Source organism: Athene cunicularia (genome assembly GCF_003259725.1).
Source record: "Athene cunicularia isolate RWA chromosome 4 unlocalized genomic scaffold, athCun1 chr4_part1, whole genome shotgun sequence".
Taxonomy (NCBI): Eukaryota; Metazoa; Chordata; class Aves; order Strigiformes; family Strigidae; genus Athene; species Athene cunicularia.
Window position 1 is genome coordinate 18,162,156 of NW_020799098.1, and position 18,629 is coordinate 18,180,784.

General features: G+C 35.3%; 1 protein-coding gene across 2 annotated transcripts in view; it reads right to left on the reverse strand.

Annotated features, from left to right (window-relative positions):
* KCNIP4 (potassium voltage-gated channel interacting protein 4) overlaps positions 1-18,629 on the reverse strand; it is a 426,114-nt gene that overhangs the window by 388,299 nt on the left and 19,186 nt on the right. The window lies entirely within an intron of this gene.

The window sequence follows — 18,629 nt, forward strand, 5'->3', positions numbered from 1 at the left end:
AGCAGAGAAACTTCTTCCAGTTTAAGCATATTTCACAGCTCTCTTATCTTACATCTTTCAAAGGTGCTGTTCTCAGAATAAATATTGATTTTAAACTGGTGTTTTACTGAGCTAAGAAATACATTTTCACCACAAGAGATTCAGTCTGGATTTCCAGATGACCCCTGGAAAAAAACTTTGAGTTGCGAGAGCAACACACGATTTTTATTTATTGTACAGAAATAATAGCTATTTTTAAAAGATAATGCTCTCAACTGTTTCTACATTCCATCTTTGAACGAAACTAATGTACTCTAGAAATTAGAGTTAATCCCTCTGAAAACTAGAGGTTCGCTTCTGATCAGTCTGTGTAGGGCATCCACAGAAAGTCACCCATCTCTGGTAGAACACATCTATATCGCTCCTGTCCAGTGCAAAGAGCCCAGCAGCACTGGAATATAGCATCCTGTAGCTCCTAACAGCTAAAACTTGAGAGTGGTGTTGAAGTAATTTAAGTTCAAGTTTTCTTGATATAAACCTTCAGAGAAACTTGCCTGTCCATGTAAAGGTCAGCTATAAAATCCTTGATCCTCCAGCTCAAACGCTAGCTCTCACAACATATTCTGTCACACTCCTTGGAGTGCCAGTTCAGAGTTGACTCATCTCAGAGATTCATTGATCCAAAGGTAGTGTGAATGGGAAGCAGACACAGGAGATGAGACAAGCATCTGGGAAAATTATGCAATAATGGGATAGTAAACAGAAGTGCATACTGCTTAGACATGGAGCAACTGTTCACACGCAGTGGAAGAGGGTTGCTAGATATGCCCCCATATTAGCATTTGAATAGGGTCTTAGGTGTGGACAAGAATACAGACAAGCTTTGCCAGAGATGGGATATATATGAAAGCACAAATTTGAATACACTACTCAAGAGGACATGGAGAGGTGGAACCTTTGCTGAAATCTTTAGGATTTGCTTATGTGCAGCTGAAAACCATGTTTTATTTGCCATGAGGTGAAGAGCTTCACTTGAGATTTAACTCTAGAAGGAAGTATTTTTTCTAAAAATGGTTCAGAAGATGTCAATGGGTTCAGATTACACTGTATCTGTTTTCTTACTTGAAACCTTAATCAACTCCATAGCAATTTTCTTCTATAATAGAAGTAAGTATACATGAATCAGATGTTCTTTACAGTGCTAATCATTATGCTAGAATTTTGTAGTGAGTTTAAAATAAACTTAAGCTGCAGAATAGTAAAGTTCAGGGAACCATTGAATTTTTCCAAGCAGATGATACTGTACCTGATACATCCATAATACTTAATTTATAAAAGGAATTAACAATGCTATTCTGAAGTAATACAATTGATTTACTTCTTTCTCATCTGTGAATCATGTGCTCTGACTCTGAGAAAAGGAAATGGATTGGTAGTGAATTTCACATTTACAAACCCAAATTCATTACATGCAATACTAGAGAAAAACTAGTCATGTTACAAGTAACATGAGAAAAGTATCATGTGTGGAAAGGATTTCAGTCCAGGCTGCACAGGATCCTTCCTTCTCCTAAATACCTTGATATATTGAATAACTGAATATTCGATATTCAATAAATTAAATCCTTGAATAATTTAGGCAAAATGAAAAGGTGAGCCAAAGAGCACTCTGGGAGTACATTAACTGGGAGTGATCAGTGTTAGGCTGAACCCTTCAGCATGTTCAAATGAGCAGCTATTAAATTTCTGAATTTAATGTACATTGTTTAGGGAGCACCTATATGGCACTGGCACCTAGAAGTTACAGAGCCTGAGCAACCTCAGGATCTAGGGATAGGGAGATCTTCCAACTGGAAGTGAGTACGGAAACAAGTAAGAAAGAAAATAAACAGAACTATGTATTAGTGGGAGTATCAACAAGACAAATGTGGAGAAATGATCTGCATAAAACCCTGGAATACCTCCGGTCTGAGCCCTTACATGTTACTGCAGAAGTAAGTGGGAACCTGCACACATGACCATGTGCCTCAAGTCAGGAAAGGCTAACTTTTAACTGCAGCAGTAACAGTGCATGGAGATGGGGACTGCCTAAAGAAAGCAGGTTTTCATTATTTCATGTTATCAGATTTCATCTGTAATCAGCTACATCCAAAAATAAAGCTGGGTTTCCATATAAAAAGTTGTTAATTTCCTATTGATTGTTAAATAACTGTTTTTATGAGTGATCTAAATCATGTCAGTTAAAAACCCCAGAGTCACAAGCTGATGAATCATAAGTGATATGTGCTGCCACACAGCTACAGACGTTTTGAGCAATATTTATCAGAGCTAAAAGGGAATGTCTTTTAACTGGGTGTACATGAACATGGCTGTAATAACAGTACATATGCAAGTTGTCTCAATATTGCTTGATCAGTTTTGAACTTTGTGAATATGGAACTGAACTTTTTGTGGACTTACAGAAAACGATACAATTCTTCACTTGATAATGAAATAGCAGTTGGAGAGACCAGAGGCATCATCATAGAGTGAGAAATGACTCAGGAATATTCCAGATGAAACAGTAAAAACTGACATGGCATTTATATGGGATTTTTTGGGAACATTTACAAAACTGATTAATTGCATTAGTTGATTAACACAACTGTTCCAAGAATGTTCACTGATGACTACAAAGTCTCATAAGGATCTTGAAGAAAGAAGTTGTTTAATGTGAAAGATGAAGCTATGTTAAGCCAGTGATGTCTGCTGAAAACTTTATGTTGCTAGAGATTGAAAATATAAGTTAAGAAATGAACACTGAAAAATAGGGCAAGCTTACAGAATCCAGTCCTGGATGAATGTGTGGGTGACTGCTGACATATTAAGGATTACTATGATGAGATGCTTCAGAGAAAAAACAGGGTTTGGTTTGTTGGGTTTGCTTTGCTTTGCTTCAGTTTGGTTTGGTTGTTCTCAGCAGAAGCAATTTTTAATAGTGTTGTATGATATCCAAATCTGGCAAATGAAGGAAAGGATTTGTAAGTGGAAAGGAAAATTTAATTCTCTTTCTGTAAAATGAAAGATGGAACAGAAAAAGATTGGAAGCAAAAACGTATCAGCTACTTATTTATCCCTAACACATAGCGTTTTGTTGTTGCATTAACTTGAGCTCCATTAACATCTTTTTATCCTTTTCAGCATGTTTGTGTGTCTATTTATAGGCAGAAAATGGCAAATGGATAAATACCAGGAATCAAAGGCTTCCTGAACACGTCAATATCAATTAAAATTTTTGGTTCTTCTTTTGCCAAGAGAAAACAATCAGCAAATCTTAATTTAGCTTGAACATAGTGAAGAGTTGAGCAGTGTCAGCCACTCCGGAAACTCTGTGGAAAGCATGTGAAAATATCCCACAAGTATAGGTAGAACTGCTATCTTTGTTTTTTCTCACCTCAAAAAGTTCATCCTTCTTGATGTATAAAACATCTCTCTACTGGTCTTGCTTCTTCATGCATGGTGAATCTCTGTATTGTAAATGATGAGCAAAGAAAATAAGTAAGAATAGTGGGACAGCACTGCCCTAGAATTCTTTTGGTTTATTTAGCTCTGGACCCTTTGGTGGGACAGTGCAGGTTAAATGATTTCAGGTTGTATTCAGATTGCCTGGATTAGAAGGTGAAACCTGTGTTCACACATGTTATGTCACAGTGCTTGTGGGCAGTGCAGGTGACAGGAACACATTTTGACACCTTCAACAATTATTTGACTGCAGCAAGAACAATGAGCAACATAAGCAAGAGCAAGTATTCGTGGGTGGGAATTTCAGAGAGCTCCTTCACTGTGCCAGAGGAATTTCATGTTGTAATGAGCCCTCTTGGGATTATAGATATATCGGGATGAGCTCTCACTGGATGATTCAGTAGCTGAACTAAACTCAGAGAAAAGGTTTACCTACTGTCAGATTATAGTGATAAGAGAGATGACAGTAACTCTGATATTGGCATAAAGGATTTTAATGTTAATCCACTGTTAATGGTAATTAAAACATTCCTGCTTGCTCTTAGCATGTCTGGGGTGAAAATATATTCTGCCCCAACTGGTTAAAGTGACAGGGGGTTTTAGATATTCAGTGGTAATATTTTTCAGCGAAGAGAAATATAGTGTCTTTACTGATCCAAAAAATAAGAGTTTTATAGCTACCAAGAAGCTTTCTTTTCAATATGTCAAAGGCTTAATTCTTACAGGATTTATTACAGGTACAGTGTAACCTTTCATTTTCCATAATCACAGGAGAAAATTTGACTAATGAAAGGGGGAAAAAAGGATTGGCAAGCCCTAAGACCTTCTTAGTTACTTCCAAATTTTTTTTTCATAGGTAATTTTACATGAGCAAATTTGAACAATCGCATGCCATTGCTGTGAAAGGCACTACATCAATGATCCTTAGAAAATAATTTTTGAAAAACTACTCAGTAGTATCAGATAGCTGAGAAGACTACCTTGGTTGGGTATTCCAAAACCATCTGCCACTGAGATGGACACTGGCAGTGGGAGGTCAGAGGGATGTCTTGAGTAAGGCAAACATGCCAAGATTATGCTAAGATGATCCATTTGATTTGTGAGAATGGTATGTTCTGATACTAAAAGGGCAGCAACATACTGGAAGTGCCATCAGTGTCACAGCTCATGAAGAATAAAAAGTGTATTGGGCTGTTTAACTTCCTAAACAAGGAATTTTTATCACAGTCCCAGGATGAATATACCAAAGTCTTACATGTCTGTATACAAATAGGTACTGTTTTGTACATATGTACCTCATCATTCTTTTACAAGAAAAAGACCTATCTGAAAAGTCTGAAAACTCCAACAGATGAGAATGAAGGCTTATGAGACTAATTATGGTTGCTTTGTACACAAATTATGGTATGGCCTTGTGCATAATTTGCTAGAAATACTGATAGATCAAGTTGTTACTTCAGAATTAACAGAATGAGAAAATGATCCTAAACAGTCTGCGAAATCATGTCATGTGTTTGTACCAAAAGTAGTATCATGAGCATATGACATTGGGAATGATGAATAAGAAGTAGAGGAAACAAATATAAGTAGATTATTTGATTAAATTCTGTAAACATATGGACATGCCAACAAATTCTAAAGAGAAAGCCCAGCTAGAATTTGCTGTTGGAAATTATCTGCTCTTGGCTCAAGTCATTATTTTTACAGGTTTTTACAAGTAATCTTACTTATCAGTAACTATTAATTACATTCTGTACCTTATAGTAATCAGAAAGTTGTAAACAATGTTCTGTATAATAAAATTGTACGTGTTTTGCTTCAAAACAGCAAGAGGTATTCATTTTTAAACTGGTCTTGAGTTTATTAAATGGACTGGATACAATCCCTCCCTGCCATTGACTTTGTCTTCTCTCACGGGACCTAAGGTATTGTAAAACCATTTCCAGTGATGACCACTGCCTTGGAAAGTGTGACATTTTGCTTTTGTTCCGGTTCCTAATTAGCCAAATATTTGTCAAAATAACCCTAGAAGATATCTGAAATTTTCTTTCTTTGTGTATCTTTATCATTTACATGTAATTTATAAATAAAGAACTACAAAACAAATTGTCCATCCTTATTTCATGGTATGGAGTTTCCAAAATGAAACAAGAATAAATGTGGCCAGGACATGTAAAGTTTTATTTTTTCTCCATACTTATAGATCATTCAGTACAGGACAGAGAAAAGATGCTCACTTCTCACATATCCATTTAATTCATTTTTTATAATGCTACAGAATTAAGAACATATCCAATAAACCTCATTGGGACAGTGACTTATTTATGAACATCTAAATAATCAAATGCATATTAAACTAGCTTTCAGACAAATTAAATACAAGAGAAATAAACTACCTTTTCAGCACAATTGAAGGTTCCTTTTCTATCTACTGGATGTCACATCTTTCAGTCACCTTTTGGCAGTAGTGAATAACACTTAGTGGTAGCATACCACTGGTAACAAGAAAGGGCAGAAACCTCCAGCTCCTGTCCAAAACCACCTGCTTATCAGAGTGTGTGCTGCAGGTGGGGCAGCTCTAACAAATGAAGCTACTTGAACAATGAGAGTACATTTCCATGACCCCTTTGTTTGCCTGCTTGTTTTTACAAATAATTTATTAGTACAATCTGAAATTATTATTTCTAAGGTATGGTCTCCTTCCTACAAGGTATTTGCAGGCATAAACAGCTTACAGTAAGAAAGTGCTATAATAAATCATCTACAAAATGAGTTCCTAACTGCTTCAAAGCAATCATCATTGCTGTCTTTTATTCACTGAAGGACAGGAATAAAATCTGAGTTATTTCAGATGCTACAATGCCATACTGATAAATAGAGTCCTTTAAATGATTAAAAAAAGATAAATACTAAAAAGAACGAGAAAGAGGGTGCAGATGAGCAATTCATTGACTAGCTGAAATCAGAAGCTTCTAAAAATTGATTTGACCATGAGAAATGTTTTATCCATAATATGGTCGCTGAAGAAGGAGCTTGAGGAGATACAGGAATGGTACTACGCAATATGCTTGGGAAAGGAAGCAGAACAGGTCAATATTTCTTTTGAGTTTCAAATAAAATTGATTATGAACCAGTAGATGAGAAATTTTATGATTTCATATTTCAGCAGAACATAACTCATAGGTTTCCTCAAAAAGACACAGAAGTCTTACTTACCAGAGGTATATGCATTGCTTGGAGACAGTACACATGAATCAGTATGAACACATTTGTCACTTGGATCCCTGATGAAGTATCAGTTGAATTCTTAAATGATCTTCCAAATTTTTTGAGAAAAAAATACAGATTGGATACAAACTTGCATTTTTAGGCTGCCACATAACGTTGCACTAAATAAAATCATGTTGAAAATTATCGTCTCATTAAACTTCATGACTATAGCCTTATGCTCAGCAAAATAACGATAAACATCACAAGGACAATGGAATAGGAGATAAAAACAATAAAGATATTTTCAGACAGACTTTAAAGCTGTGTGTTTATTTGGATGCACATGCAAAGTGAACAAAGTTATGAAGTAGATGAAATAAAAGTAGTAGATGGTTCTGAATTTTAATACAGGCTTTCATATGTTGTCATAAAATTTTACTCTTATGAAACTGTATTCAAATACTTTGTTTTCCTAGATACAAACAGCCTCAAAGATTGAACAGAGGTCGAGTGAATATAAATTCAGAATGTAATCAACTGCACTATATTGCAGTCACATAAACATCGAGGCTTGATTCTGTGATATGCTGAGTACTTACTTCCAGTTCTTCCTGTGGATAACAGAAGGATATAGTGTACAGCATTTTGCAAGATCAGGCTCAGGTGATTATCATACACTGACAAATTATCATTTGAGTCTATTTTAGCTTTTTTGCATGTATGATTTCTTCTTTAATGGTCCTGAAGTAAGACTAAAAAATATAGCAAGTGGAAATTCACAATGTGGTAAGCTAGGAGAAACTCAGGAAGCAGAAACAACGCTGGCAAGCAAAAAAGTCATTTATTATTTAGAAAGGTAATAGGAGGAGCCTTTTTGTGCAGCTTTGGAATGACTGCATTTTACATATGGCATTTAATCACATTACTATTTAGTAAGTTCAATTAATAAGTTACATGGTTTCTTGCTGCCTCCTGCAAATAAATTTACCAGAGCTATTGGGTCTGTTAACAGACAGCAAGTTAAAATTGTCTCTTCAGAGACAAGTAGCATTCTTACATAGTAGCTTTCTCTATTTCTAGGCCTGTCCAGCAGCATTTAGTCTTTACTAAATTATACAACATGCATGGCAGTCAAAAATCATTGCATGTGCTGTGGATATTAAGAAAAGGATACAAGTTGTTTATAAATATCCAGAGGCCAAGCTGATCAATACTTGCAAGTTAGGTTCAAGCTGAATCAGCATCTAGGAGGCTGAATGCCCCCACCACTAATCACCTGGGCCAACCATACAGTTTAATGTGCTTAGTTTATGAAGATTTCATGTTTGTTGTGTATGTGCCTGACAGCAATGGGAACAGAAATCTTCTGTTTTGTCACAGAGAGCAATACCTTTAATCTTCGACTGGAACAGCTACATCTAATGACAATGGTTTTTTCCTTCTATATTCTTGGCCTCATTGGAGAGACTAATAGGGCAGTTAGTTAGCAAAACGGATAGCTGTGGTGTCTTTTGTGGCTGCAAATTCTCAGAGAAAATGAACAGAAAACACACAAAATGGGTTACCAAACAACAACTACAGGTTTACAATTAAAAGAGACAGCTTTCCTCAGTAATTAACACACAGAATATCAGCAACTAAAGAAAAACCCTTTAATAGCTATGTTCAAGCTACTGGTTTTCTATAAGAGCCTAGTGATCCTTATGCAGTACTAAAAGTATGGATAAGAGAGTGCCACATGAGTTAGGAGCTTCTCACCAGTTTATGAATCTCTATCTCATACATATACAGAGAGAATAATTATTTTGAAACTGAAGTATGAAAACAGTGTCTTATACACTTACATAAGTATACACTTATGCACTTATATTAAGTGCACTTATACACTTGCATAAGACTGTTTTCATACTTCTGTCCACCTAAAATTCCTTCTAGAGCATAGTATAACCAAAGTGTAGACTGTAGACTATCTACAGTTTCTGACACTTTCCAGAATTCCCATACGTGGAACACCTGGGAGCCTTTTTTTCTTCAAAATAATCTTGAAATATTAAAACAGAACATTTCATTACGGAAATAACTTTATTAGCATGAGCTTTAATCTAGTGATATATTTACATGAGGTCGTGTCAGGGAAAAGCTGACTATAGTATTACTTCTGTGGAAAAAAACAGCTTTTTAAGTGGTTTACCAGGCCAGCACTACTTAAAAATGAAAACTTGCAATTTGTAGATATTCAAGGTGCCGATTTACTTTTGACTATGTACTGTCAACATATGTTAAATGCCTGTCCAGGTAGAGCAGTGAAAGGGTATTTAGTATTACTGTGAAATCCTTAAAGGCAGCAATGATTCAGAGTACTTGGAAACTACAGATTCCATCAAGAGCATGTGTTATTCTAACACTTCACAATGACAGAGAACACTCTTGCAACTACTGCACCACTACTTTCCAGTAAATCAAAGTTATCACTTCCTAGTGAACTAGTAAGCTCTCAGAAACCTCCATATTATGCTGTTACTGCACAATAGCAGTGCAGGAGAAAAACAGAAAAGCTGTAATGTAGTAGTCTCACACTTTTGCAGTCCAGTGGTTTTTACATCACTTGGAAGATGTACTTGAGAGACAAACAAAATCTTACCTTTATCCATATTTATTACATGAGAGAAAACTCAGTTATTTCTCATTGTTAATGAATAAGAATAATAATTTTCCTCTTTGGGCACATTCTCACATGAAGAATAACTTTCAAAAGTGAGACTGGAGTTAGACTGTGTTAATAAAGCTTGGAAATTAAGGTAAATTTTTATGTATTTCTACAGTGCTTATGAAGACAGCATAGCTGGAGACTGATAAATTATAATAAACTTTAGATTCAGCAACTGAATATTTTGACAGCTGAACAGCAACAATTAGTTTGTATAAACCCACGGAGTCTGAAAAGATACCAGCAACTTAAAACTATTACTTGTAAAACTATTACATGGGTATTTTTATGTCCCTTCTCTATCAAGTGATATAAAGAGGTATGACATAGCACCTTGGCTGCATGCTCTGTTGTCACTAGTGTGATCATCTCCATCAGCTTTAGTGTCTGTATTTCAGCTATGCCTCTGTTCATTAAGTTTTACTGTGTCATAGTTAAGATTTTATTAAACATGAATGGTAGAGGTCACTCATTAATGAGAATACATCTATGAATGGAGGGAGATTGGCTCTTGGTCCAACTCACCAATGATTTTATCAGCAATTTAAAGGACACTATTAATTCCTTATATGGACAAATGCAAAGATTGATGGAAGAAGTGATCAGGATGATATTTTACTGTTACAGGATAAACTCAGTAATTTTTTTTTCAGTTCAGCAGAATGCAGAACAACACTTCTAGGAACAAAGAACTGAGACTCTATAGTTGTTCAAACAAAAAACCCTAAAACTATACCATAACAGCATTACAGTTTAGAGTCTACACTTCCAAAGAGATGAGAAAACAGAGGGGCAACTTTAAAGAGTGACTACAAAGTAAAGAAAGTTAAAGGATGACCACATCTCTCTGTGAAGATACTCATAAGCAGAAAAGAGATATGATTATGGAAAATTTCTGAGGCTGACGGACATGGACCAAGTATGATGTGAAAATTGAAGCCAGACAAATCTGAAAAATAAGGTGAAACTTTAGAGTACTTAAATATTAGTGGTGATCTCTTTATTGGTGTGTTTTGTTAAAAACACATTAATCATATTTAAAACATAAATTATGATCCCATCTATGTGAAAAAAAGAAGGCTTAAAAGATTACTGTGATCACCTCTGGATTTTTTTTTTTAAAAGTCAATTTAAAAAAACAATAATTTGCAGATGGAAGGAAAGAGCACTATGTTGCTCTCCCCTCATTTTACAGGTTGTTTGCAAGGTTACACCTTCGCTGTCATTAAAAGCTGGAAATACAACTGTAAATAAAGAACACAGTTCTGTAGCAATTCTCTCAAATTTTCTGGCAAATTCCAGAGATTCTAGTAATGCTTATATCACCACCTAAATTCTAGCAAATGAATTCAAGATTAATCAATTTTTCAGGATCAAGTCATTTGTCCACATTTGCCTGTGTTGTCCTTCAGCAAAGAAGAGTGTTGAAGCTCCATACAAATCTGTATTTAATCAGATGATCATCATTCAGCTCTATGTTAAATGCCCAAGTGATTAAAATACCTGAATAATTGAAGGGATTCCTAATGGAATAATTACAATACTGTTATATAGTATATCCCTATTTTTATCGCTTTAGGCAATATCAAGTGGTTCAAATTAATAAACCATCTCATAGATCAGATGGCTCTCCAGCACCTACAGTTCAGTACTTGAAGCTACTGGTTAGGAAGGCAGTCATAAACAGTGCAAATATTAATGAGATTTTTGACCTTCCAGTGTCATGTAAATTGATGTGTGTCTGACACAGGCAGACTTTGCTGCTAAACTCAAAAGCTTTCTGCTTTGCCATTGTCCCCATCTTGTAATTGGATGTGTTAACTCTAAAGGAGACTAAAATAGAAGAGTAAAACCAGGGAACAGAGTTAGGAAGAAATTAATATTCCTTTTCAAATATATATATATATTTAGTTCTTGTAAAAGAAAAATTATTGTGATTTCTCAGTTAAACACTTTATACCAAATGACCTTGTATACCACATGCTGGCAACTAATGTATATAGATCTAAAATAAAGCTCATTCTCCAGTACCTAGCATTTCAGATTGTAAAAGCCAGGATCAATTAATAAGAAATAGGCATTCATATAACTTGTTTTGTTTTGTTTTCCCATGCTTTGCTTCTGATATGTTGATTCTCTTTCTTTTTCATTCTGACTTCTATTCATTTTTCATTAATTTATGGTAGTTCCTAGTTCTGAGTAACTACGGTCCACCAGCTGAAATACTGTGATTCTCATACTTTGATATAGCCACTTTCTGTCATATACCATATAATGGTCAGGCAAAACTATTTTATCTTTTGCAATGATAATTGAGCAAATTTTAACTGCAGAGTCCAGCTAGCTAAACAAAGTTAGTTAAACACCATTATTATCACAGAATCATCAAGGTTGGAAAAGACCTTGAAGATCATCTAGTCCAACCATTAACCTACAGTTGGGACAGTTCCCAACTACACCAGATCCCTCAGCGCTATGTTGACTCTACTCTTAAACACCCCCAGGGATGGGGACTCCACCACCTCCCTGGGCAGCCCATTCCAACACCTAACAACCCCTTCTGGAAAAAAATGCTTCCTAATATCCACTCTAAACCTTCTCTGGTACAACTTGAGGCCATTTCCTCTTGTCCTATTGCTTGTTACTTGGTTAAAGATACTCATCCCCAGCTCTCTGCAACCTCCTTTTAGGGAGCTGTAGAGGGCGATGAGGTCTCCCCTCAGCCTCCTCCAGACTATACAAACCCAGTTCCCTCAGGCTCAATTAAGTGACTAGCTCAGAAATATCTATAGACTGGAGGGACATCAGCAAGCAAGAAAAATACTAAGTATGTGCGTTGGTAGTAATAAAAAAGACCCAAACATTCAGGACAATATGCAGGTACTGTAAAGTATGACCTACACTCCTGATACAGAGCACCACAGCAGTACTTGGTGTGTATGTTCATGGCAGATATTATCAGCAGAATGATCACACAGATACCAATAGACTATGTTACTGCTACATACTGCAGTACAATGAAGTGAAATATCAATGTTTGTATTCATTAAACACTAACACAAAAAATATTTCAATAGACTTAAAAAACTCCCAACTGTGATTCTATAATGAGGGAGGAAGACTGAAACAGGGACAGCTGATAGGAGACTCAGAAAGGGAAAAGGTGAAGACATGTTGCTGCAGTTAGCATTCTCCCTACCATACCTGTCTTTTTGAATTGAAAATTCAATTTGTGATGCAAATACTGACAACAAGAGCTAAAGATTCAAGATGTGAGACATTATCAAATTCCTTTTTTAATTTACCCACATTAAAATATTCATAAGAGGAAACACTACCAGCCCATGTAATTAATCCGGCAATTGTCCCACAGCTCCCCACACTCTTTTTCTGCTATTGCTGTTCATCTAAGACAAATACTCAGTTGAGCCCATATTTTGAGAAAGTAACATTTTGTAGAAGGATAAGAAGGTGATTTAGCATCCAGACACTTCTCCCAGACCTAATTCTGTACCATGTTAGCATAGCTAAGGATCCTCTGGGGTTCTGAGAACTTAAGGTAGTTAAGTACTGTGGCATTTCCTATAATGTCTGGGTCATTATCACAAACAAATTCTAATTAATCCAAATGTATTTTGCTTTCCTACATTTCTTTGTCAATTCACGGAAACTATATTGTAGCACTGCAAAAGGGTTTTTTTCATATAACCATCACATATGCAAGGGAACAGTTTGTTCTTTAGTATCTGTATAACCATCCCTGAAAGCAAGATTTTATCATGTATGAACTTTTAGTACAAGGATGAAAAACATGGTAACTCAGTCCATCTTCATGATACACTACATTAATTTTCACCTTACCACACTAGTATCTACTCACTCAAAATGGTCAAATTAATCTAAATAAACACTTGCAATACTGATTAATCTCCAACCTTGCTAAATAGTCTGTCAAAATAGTTCATGTTCTCATTTCTATTTTAAGTAATATATTAAAATATGAGTATACACAGATTTTTACACCATGATAGATTGCTTCTTTACAGATACTAATTCTGGACAAAAAAAGTACTTGTATTAACAACTCCATACTAAAGGATCACGTCAGAAGATTTTCAGACAGTGTTTCCATGTAAAAAACTATGAAGCTAAAAAAATCACTACATACCCTAACTCATCTGCAGGCACTTATAAATTACACAGTTTTTCATAGTGGTAGCAAATCAAGTTTTTGTGTTGGAAAGAAATACTCACCTGAATAATATAAAAAAACTCAAAAATTGCTGTATTAGAGTGGAGTAGGGAAGCCATCTGGCTTTTAGCACCCAGTGTCCATTCTTAAATTGAGTGGGTGAATTGCCTCGATTCAATCTATAGTCCTGCAGAGAGATGCCCCATGAAGAGAGTGATGCAGAATTCCTGCATATTCTGCCCTGAACTGCCCTCTTCTGGCTACATTTTCAACCTGATTAAGTACAAGTTAGGCAGCGAGAATGCATTTTGTTATGTCCATTCAATTCCTATCAAGTCCTAGCACTCATAGGCACATCATGAAATGCAAAAGAGACATAAAAGTGTAAGTTGTATTACTCGCAATGCAATGGAAGCCATTAAAAAGCCATTATCTATCAATAGTTGATGTACACTAGCTACTTATAATGCCCTATTATAAGGGCGTTTGTGAGTGGAGAGGGTAGGCAGGATGGGGGAACTCAATACCTCAGGGTGGTAACTGCTGACAGTACTAATGCTTCATGACAACCACAATATGGTAACCAAACAATAAAATTATCATCTGCCAAAAAGACTAGGAGAAAGTTCTACACTATTTCAGGACTGGTCCAAAGTGGACTGCAAGTCTGTTTCACAGAATGCACATTAAAAATGCTCCTGCCTAGAGGATGTCATCTGTATTATGGAAGTACCTAATGGCTTCAGTATATTAGGTACTATACAAACACATTTTAAGAAACATTTATTTTTCCTCTGAACCACAATAGATATATGCAAGATGAAGGCCAGGCAGAAGGATGCATCCATTGTCTCCATTTGCCAGATGGGGAACCGAAGCCCAACGCCCAGCAAGACAGGGATTTGCCTGAGGCAGTGTGCAGCGAAGCCAGGAATTTGACCTAGACAGCTTGAGTTCCAGACCACTGCCTTCTCTCATTAATATCTGTTTTTTTTGTTTTTTTTTTTTTTTGCCATAATCTAGCAAGTAAAGGAGTGCTGCTTTGTCCCAGGTTTAATAGCATCACAGACTTAAAACGATATACAGGAGTCAGATAAATTTTAGGCTGTATTGATTTGACTTTCTTCCCTCAGCTCCTATGTTCTTTAAACCATCTCCAGTAATTTGATTCAAGCTATTGAAGGAAGTCCTTTGAGAGCATGTGAAATAGTATTTCAGTTAAACCACTAATGTGATTTTTCATCAATCAAATGTTAAATACTTAAAGAGAAAATAAACTCAAACTATGAGAAATGCTTCTGATGGCAGTTCAAAAAATACAGACTCATGCAGTTCTGCAAATAGACAATAGATTCACTTCTGTGTCACAATAATGAGTGATTAGGTTTCGTGCCTCATATCTCCATCTTCTGAAGTGTGAGAAATAAAAACAACTATAAATATGGATAAAACAAAAGTACTGTCTTCTCTAAGACAGCTGCTGACAGCATTTGTACAAGAGGTTTCTTTATCATTTCTTGCAAGGCAAAAATTATATGTAACAGTAATGGCCAAATTTCTAAGAGTTTGAAGAATCATTACTTTCCTAAGTTCTAAGCCCACAATGTAATGAATAACATATCTGTGAGCTTTTTTTGATAGAGATTTAAAAAATAAATATTCAAAAATCAATGTGCCAAATGTTCAGTTGATAGTAATCAATAGAATTGGGGTAGTAAGGAAATGAAACTCCCTAAATACACGAGTTCATGATTTAACATTACATAAAAATTCACAAGAAATAAAGGTTATGAGATGTACTAAAACCGAGACTTATCTGATTTTTAAGAATAATATTGTTTCTCTGAATCTTGGGAAATGCACAGTACACTATGAAGTACTATTTCTGGGATAACTGCAAAATTACATCCTCATCTGAAAAAAGTAATGATGGGAGAAACAGGGCAAATGAGGCTGCAAAAATAGAGAGGTTACACAATCATCTAGGTGCATAGTGATTTTCATAACCAAGTCCTCCAAATTTGGTCCTATTTATTGCAAGTTAATTATCCTCCACTCAGTATACAGAAAGACAAATCATTACCATTGCAAAAGGAATTGAGACCCTTTGAAAAGAATATAATAAATGCAGGTTCTGCACATATACTACAAATGATGAGCAAAATTATACTGGAAATAAAAAAAATATGAGAGAAAGCAACCTGATAGTAAAACCCCAAAAATGAGTAAGAAGTAATAATCTTCTACCTTCTAATTTTACCACAGCCAAAAGATGCCTTGTGGCAAAAAAATGTGAATTCCAAAGCCATAACTCTGTCATTCTGACACTTCTTATAAAAACTAAGAATTAATTTTGAGGCTAGTTAATGCAACATACTAGAGCGCTTGACTGAGAGACTGAATGAAGAGAAATGCTGGTACAATAATTGGTTGCAAGAAACATTCATCAAAACTTTTGGACAATTTGCAGAGAATAATTATCCATGAATAAAAGTACCTCCTGCCTAAACACCTCAAGAATAGGAAAATAATTGCCATTGGAATATTATTCTCTGGTTTGTTTAGGGTTTTTTCTACTACCAATGAGTGCATTAAGCCATGCAATCTTCCAAGGAAAAGGTAAGGAACTATCAGTCACTGGTGTGGGAGGAAATCAATATATATATATTCTTGTCTCCTCTTATTGCCGCCATACTTTTGCCTTGCTTGCAAAGATGATTTGTTTCCTGGTGTACTTGAGTATTCAGTTAGGTAAGCAAACCAGTTTCAGTTCTAGGCTGCCTATCTGGTTGCAAGAGAGTCTACAAGAATACTTTGGGAGTAAATAGTTGATCCTTCCAGCCTAACATCAGTAAGAACTCGGTTCTTTCCTCAAAATTGTGGAGCTTATAGTTGGAGACTTTTAAGCAGAACATGAGTGGTTCTCTGATAAACAGCTGGGTCTTATATGTGCTTAAAGCAGCTGAGACCCTACACTGATGTCAACGATAACATGCAAAATCAAACCTTTTCTCCACATCTAAAAAGTGTCGTTCAACCCAATCTAGACCTGTTTTTACTGCTAAACTCAAGTATTCTTAACTGTAGGGACATTTTTTGCTAGACAAGTCTCAATTTTCTGTCTTAATCGCATTACAAAATTTTCTTTTAAGTAATAAAAAAGTGTTTCCCTCTCCATGCTTCATGAGGAAGGTTCAACATTTCTCCCTTTGATAAAGACTTGTAAAGTTTCATCCTAATGCAATCAGTATTTAAGAAAATTGTAATGAAACATCTGCAGATAAGCATTACAGTTCATCAGTTACAGCAGATATAGCTGATGACTGGAATTTGAAAAGAGAAAAAGTAATGGAAAAGTTTTAGATTAAAGTAATTACACTGTAATAAATATAGGGGACTGAGTTCATTATATTAGAAGGTAGTTTTAACATCTGAGCCATTTAAAAGTATATGCTGACTAGTATTGAAATTGAAGTCTTCCTCAGATACAATGCAAAAAGTTTATTAAGCTAATATTCTGAAAGTATCTCTGTGAATACACAGCCTGTTTTGTTATCTGGACAAACACAAGTTAACGCATGAGAAAAAACCCAATTTCATTGCACTCAAAAGGTCGCAAAGAAATTTAAAGCAGAAAGTATTAAAGAAATCAAAATACATTTAAGAAATTGATTACATTTTGGACCAACAGCAAAATATTAAAGAATTATTACTTCAATTAATAGAATTTTCTTGTGTTATCAATTTTGACAATGTGCAAGTTTAGCAGTATTAGAAAGACATAACTTTTAGTATAAATGCTTTTGGAGGGTATTGAATTCAAGTGTTATACTCCTGTTAAGACTTCTGATTCTTAATGTTTTTTTTAACTCAATCACCAGTTTGGGGACACACAATCAGTTTTATACAACTGGTTAAATCTTGATGATGACAACAACTTTTGAGATGTCATATTTTGTACATTTTACAGTAGTATGTAAAGAATATTTAATATTCTTTATAATAAATATAAATATATATTTAAAAAATATTTAAAGAATAATTAATCCTCTTCTGGTAAGTGTAAGACCATCCCAAATGAATCCTCTCCATCTGCTAGATCTTACCGCTGTTCATCTCCTCCAAGGCTTCATGGGAAATCCTTCCACACATTCACTCTTCAGATGTTATAACAGCTTTGATTCAATAAAATATCTGTATGTAGAAATCCTCCTTGATTCCAGGATTTAGCAAATACTTAATCCCCACAGAAGACAGTCTAACAGAAGCACTTCTCTAATTGTGACCCTTAGGTAAAATGAAATAGAGTGAACATTATGTTCATGACCCTTCAACATGTGTTAATAAAACGAGATAATTTGAAAATGGATTGATTTTATGTACTTGAATGCTTGAGGAACTGCAGTCTTAAGGTACCTAGAAAACATGTAAAGACAGAAACCAAGCAGGAGGACACTTTCTGGATTTGTGTATAATCAGTTCTAAGAACAGAAAATTTCTGAATCGTAATTAGCACTCAGTTAACTTCGCACCAGCTGCCTGATGTTGGCACATAAAAATCTCTCCTTTTAAGTAACTGATAAAGGGAGAGAGTTGGGTTTAACGCTGCAGAGCATTAGAATACTTATAAAAAGAAAAAAATAAAGTTCAAAGAAAAATCATTTGTATAAGCTCCAGCAGTGCACATTATTAAAAGCTATTCATATACCGTGCCCTGGACAGCTACTGAATTCTCTCACTTAATTTGCACTCAAATTACCCCAGCAGTGAGCCTCAAAATAAGAAGGTAGAAGATATATAGCAATCTATTGCTTTAGAGCAATCCAATACATTGATATGGCCAGATGGTAATAGGAAATCTAAGAACCAAGCAGCAAACTGTGACACAGCAGTCTCTTCATTTGTGATCTGAAGTGGCTTTTCTAGTTTCTCAGAAGCCACCTGCAGCAGTTCTCCCACTGTCTTTAAATAGTTTTGAGAATCAAATCTTTGGTTCTAAGGGAGCTCTGGAAACAAAATGCCTTTACTTTCAGAGTATAA